The sequence below is a fragment of the Polyodon spathula genome, chromosome 14 (assembly GCF_017654505.1).
Source record: "Polyodon spathula isolate WHYD16114869_AA chromosome 14, ASM1765450v1, whole genome shotgun sequence".
Lineage (NCBI taxonomy): Eukaryota > Metazoa > Chordata > Actinopteri > Acipenseriformes > Polyodontidae > Polyodon > Polyodon spathula.
In genome coordinates, this window is record NC_054547.1 from 8,679,440 (window position 1) to 8,685,281 (window position 5,842).

The following is a 5,842-nucleotide window of genomic DNA, read 5'->3' on the forward strand; positions in this document are numbered from 1 at the left end:
TTTAGCGCATCTACGTCATCACGCAGGACTCCCAGTACGTGCAGGTAAAATAAAATAATAATAATAATAAAAAAAAAAAAAAGTTAACGGACATCTGGGAGATGGAATTTTTTTATGTTTTATTTTTGGTTTGTTTGTTTTTTTAACTTATTTTAATAATTTATGCTATGGTGCGATTCATTCATCTCTGCTAGACAAATAAACAAACAACAAAAATATATAATACAGTACGATTATCATTTGTCTGACGTTACTTTAAGATTCGCTGTCATATCGGTATTACAATTCTGACCCAAGATTTAATGCTGTGTTTAGATGGTTTTCCTAATACTTGCCATACTATCATCCACAGAATTCTTGAAAAATAACAAGTTTATTGCACTTTGTACTTTACTTTCCACACTGCTTAAGAGCTTTTGTCTGAAACATTCTGAAATAAATATATTCAAATATTGGAAACATATCACGTAGGGAGACGTCTGAATAAATGACCTTTGTGACTAACATGGCATAACTACACTGAGCAACAATAAAAAAAAAAAAAAAAAATAGATTTCTCATAATAAATATTTGTATTTTAGTGGTTCCAGTAATATCAACAGGTGTAAAATGTAGAGTAAAAAATAAAGAACGACATTACACTGTAGTATCACTGCATTTTTTTTATTTTTTTATTTTTTTATTTTTTTAAAGACGGCACTGCACTGTGCAACCACAAGAGGACACACGAACATAAGCAAAATTAATCAAATTTTGGAAAAATCTCGACAGACCAAAAAAAAAAAAAAAAAAAGGGCAAAAAAAAAATAAAAAGCTAAAATGTATGTGCTATGTCGCATAATATTTACTATTTATGTATTATATTTATATATGAAATTAAAGCCTTCCACCATGTTACTGGTGTCATGTCACACCAGCTTCACAGTGGATGAGCAAATCATGCTTACATTGCTTTACTGACATAACACACTGCAATTTAGGTTTTATGATGTATAGAGCTTACTATATCATCTTTGTTTGTTTGTAGCGTTACTGAGTGCTACCAAGTGTAATGCACTTCCCATACCCCATGATGAAGAACAGCAAACAATGGCTTGGTTTACATGCAAAACTGAAAATAAGTCTCACCTTTTTTGTCACGTTATTTTGGTAGTACCTTTCCAGCAATGCAGGTTTACATGTAGTTTTCTTTTAGGAAGAGAAATTCTCATTCAAATCCAAATTACCTCAACATTGAAATATGAGAGCATAGATTAAAAATTCACTTTCAATTCGAAGATGACCGCCAAATCAATACTTTTGAGATCTGCCTGCTTGTCAGGTATTTGCTGAGCATTTTATATCAAGCTGCTTATAGGCCCCTCCATAGAGTGATGTCCTCTGTCCCGCCTCCCAAGCTAATAAATAGTCACTGCACGGAGCCCTCAGTCTCTTTTGCCTTTCACGGACGACAGGTAGATAGGGGTGAATTATCACACATAACCTCCACCAGCTGTGTGATTGACTCTTTTAAGAGCTCTCTCTCTCAAGTTTCTTCTGTAATTCCCTTACAAATTTATTGTTGGTAGTAGGCTTACCACTTCCCCAGAATCAGAAAGTCGGCAGCTGAAGGCTGAGATAACACTACACAACTGTGTTTAAAATAATAATAATAATAATAATAATAATAATAATAATAATAATAATAATAATAATAAATACACCAGCTCGGGCCGAGACGGCTCGACGAGGGCTTGAGCTGACCTTGAGACCACACTGGAACCGTGGGGGTGACCTGGCAAAGACCACTTGAACCGTGCGCGGGTGCAGTGCCCCATATCACGCGCCGGATACAGGGGTATAGTCAAAACATATTGACAATAAAAAAGGAAGATCTTTACAGCGTCAGTAAAAAAAAAAAAAAAAAAAAAAAGGGCACACACCAGTTTACTGTCTAGTGTCTGTGTTTCTACTGCTTTGCACTTTTATAAAAATATATAAATAAATAAACAACAACTGCGTGCATCCTCCATTAGGCCCTATATCTGGCCCTATTGTCGAGTAGATCCACTTACCCAAAAAACGACGGGTAGGTAACTGGGAAAAAAAATGAATTGTTTTTTCTTTTCTGTCTCTCTTTCTCCCTTCCCCAGGTCTGTAGGCTGTACCACCCTTCTGCAAGCTATATGCTGGGTCGGCTGTGTGCTGCGCGCGGTCCAGACGCCATCTTAGGTGCTCTGCTCCACTGCAAGCTTCGCGCACTCTCGACCCCAGTATCCCAGAGTCTCGGTGCTTTGACGCCCTGGTCCCAGAAATCACATATTGCACCAGCGCACTCGAATCCCTCCAAGGGTTTCCGTGCCTCTGCCTCCGCAGGACAAACGCACCCATTGTCTCAAGTGCCTGGGTATAGATCATGCCTCTGCTGCCTTGGCAGACAAGACTTGATGCTCTTTTTGTCTAGATCAACCTCAAGGGGTAGAAAGAGAGCTAGGAACGCGGATCAGGCGAGGGACTTTGCAGAGTTAAAGGGCCCGAAGGCCCAAATACTCAAACATTTAGCAGGCAACAGGCTTCACACTTTGCGCATGCATCTCCTCAGCCAGATGAAAGGCACCCTCTGGCACTCCAGCTGTGGGTCTGGCCCCTGAACAGAACCCTGTCGTCCTTAGGGCTCTCGGACGCAGAAGTCAATATGCTGCAGAATGCTAGGGTTTCTTCCACAAGAGCTCTGTACTCTTAAAAGTGGAAATATTTTAAAAATTGGTGCATGGCCAGAGGCCATGATCCCATTTATTGCCCTATAGCAATTATTTTGCAGTTTTTGGAAGATCTGTAAGGGGCAAATAAATCCCCCTGTACATTGAAAGTGTACATCCCATGTTCGCATTGACTCCATATCCCTGAGCACTCCTATACTGACAACCCATTTTTTAAATGGTGTTCGGCGGTTTCGTTCTCCTATAAAGGACGTCCTCCCTGAATGGAGTCTAGACATGGTACTAGAGGCTTTCACTAAGGCCTTGTTTTGAGCCCATACATGCCATAAAGTTGAAGTATCTCTCTATGAAGACAGCCTTTCTATTAGCTATCACCTCCGCTAAACGGGTCAGTGAGCTTCAGGCACTGTCCGTGCACAGTTCCTGTATGCGTATTTGGGACAATGGAAACTCGTTGGGCACGAACCCTGCTTTCCTCCATAAGATGATTACAGCTTTTCACTTCCGTCAGTCAGACTTTACATCCCCCTCCCTTTGCGGCAGAATCAGATAGGAGATTAAATTTACTCTGCCCGGTTCGGGCATTGAGATGTTATGTGGATAGAACAAGAGCGCTGCGTCAGTCTGACCAGCTCTTCGTTTGTCATGGTGAACTGACCCAAGGTCAAGCCCTCTCTAAGCAGTGACTGTCCTATTGTATTGTGGACATGGTTTCGAATGCATGTACTATTGCAGGCCTACTCCCACCTGGGAGGATGGCCACGCACTCTACCAGAGGTGTGGCTACATCATGGGCCCTCTTTAGAGATGCCACACTGACCAATATTTGTACTGCGGCTAGCTGGGCAACTCTGCATACATTTACCAGGTTCTACCGACTTAATGTCGTACATCCCTCTATGCCTTCAATCGGTACCAGGTCCTTGAGGTAATATGCTCACACCACCAACACTAGTTGGCAGTACCGAGATCTCCCTCATGCTGTCTGCTCATTCTCCGTCGCGACAGCTTTGGTATACTTTCCCAAAATTACTGATTTGGCGGTCATCTTCGAATTGAAAGGGAACCATAGGTTACGGATGTAAACTCGGTTCCCTAAAAGAGAGGATGACTGCCAACTTTTCAAGGTCGCATCACTCACATTCGTGGGTTCAATGCAAAAGCGACAGGTCTCTGTGCAGTGACTGTTTATTACCTCGGGAGGCGGGATCAAGGACGTCACTCCACGGAGGGGCCTGACAAGCAGGCATATCCCAGAAGTATTGATTTAGCGGCCATCTTCTCTTTCAGGACATCGTTTCTATCAGTGTTCCAGTTGAACCTTTTGTGACTTCTGATATCATGCAGTTTTCTTAAACTGGGTTTACAAGAAGTTTTTAGGTTGTGCTGAAGAATCACAAGTGCAGCCTACCTCATTTGGCCACCTGTAACAGGGCGAGGAGCCCTGTACAGGATTATTTATTTTTATTTTAGAATGGGGTACCCCTCCGCCCATGTGCAGTTTATTATTTGCCAGGTGTTTTGTTGTATTGTTATTATTATTTGTATTAGTGACGGCGAAGCCGTGTGTTTTTGTTTAATTTTATCTGCAGGTTGGAAGCTCATCCTTTGCCAGGAATAATTAGAAAACTCATGCAGAACGTGACGTGACCAAGGGATTAATAAATAACTGGTAGCTAGTTAATCCCTCGGTCACTAATATAAAGGCCTAAAGCTGTCAGCACTCGGGGTGGGTGTTTACAGAGGAGAGTACGGGAGAGCGAGAGGAGAGAAATTTAAAATGAAGCAAAAAAATAGGAACAGTGACAGTAATCTGCCCAACCTGACCTGTTGTATTTTGTGTTTGTGATATTGTTTTGGTTTAACTATTTTTTTTGCTCTGTGAGAAGTGTTTTTGTGTTAACACCTTTTGTTTTATTATTGTTTGAATAAACGGCACCTTTTGCCCTGCAGTACTGGTGTCTTTGTTTATGTTCCTGCTTCTGGCCAGACGTCACCACAAAGCCAATCCTTTCACACCACAAAAATATGTATTAAAGAAGGGAAACAAAAACAAAAACTCAGACATAGCATAAATACAAATAAATAAATAAATACATACATAAATAAAAACAAATAAAGTACCAACATTCCATAATAATGCGCTTTGTACTATGCATGTATTATTTGCTAAACATTGTTTCACAGCATATATATTTATTATAAACCTATTATACATGAACCTTTATAATATATACATGGTTTACTACAGGACGGCGTCTTCAACAATTCTGATTCTTATGGTAGTCTACCAGCTAAAATCCAGTACTTTAGGGCAATGATATAAAACATTTCCAGTCAAAATGTTTAGTTATGATTATGAACCTTTTTAGAATACTCATAGTACATCTACAATAGGCTATCCTACTCTTGCAGCATTTGTGACCTCATATGTGCGTGCTATGCCACATTCTCACGACAATGAAGAGAGAATTTTGACTTTCTAAAGTGCATGTAAACCAAGCCAGTGAAAAGAAAAGCAAGTTAAAGGAAACTACCAAATGAGAAACACAGGTTAGTAAAAATAACACTGACGCACAGCATTGTATATCATGTAAGCCTTTAAATGTCATTCAGCTGATACGATCCAGATACCTGGTGTTTTGATTTAAACCCAGGTTTCCCTCTTAAAAATAACATATTTTAATGCAGAGGAAGTTCCTAAGAGCACCACAAGATGGTACAGTGCAAAAAAGAAATTTGCATCTGTATTTACCAGTACGCTAATGTCTATAATTTCTTATAGTTATAATAAACTTTTTTTTTTTTTTTAAGACTAATTGCATTAATTATTTTTCATTATATATCAATGTATTTATTCTAATTTGCATTTTCCCTACCATTCTTCTTTTTTGAAAGACAAAATAATCCCTTTGGCATTTAAAAAAAAAAAAAAAAAAAAAAAAAAGTTTTGCAATCTACATAACTTTGATTGGAAGCAAACCGTTGAATTCTTTATAGAATTTTACAGGTGTTTATTGCTTATTAAGCACAATTAACCCCCTGGTTCACTAATTATCTTAAACACTCTTCAGAAATAGGGACAAGAAAGAAATCCCACAAGGGCAGTGCAACTTCAAAATGCATTTATTTATCTTTTTAAA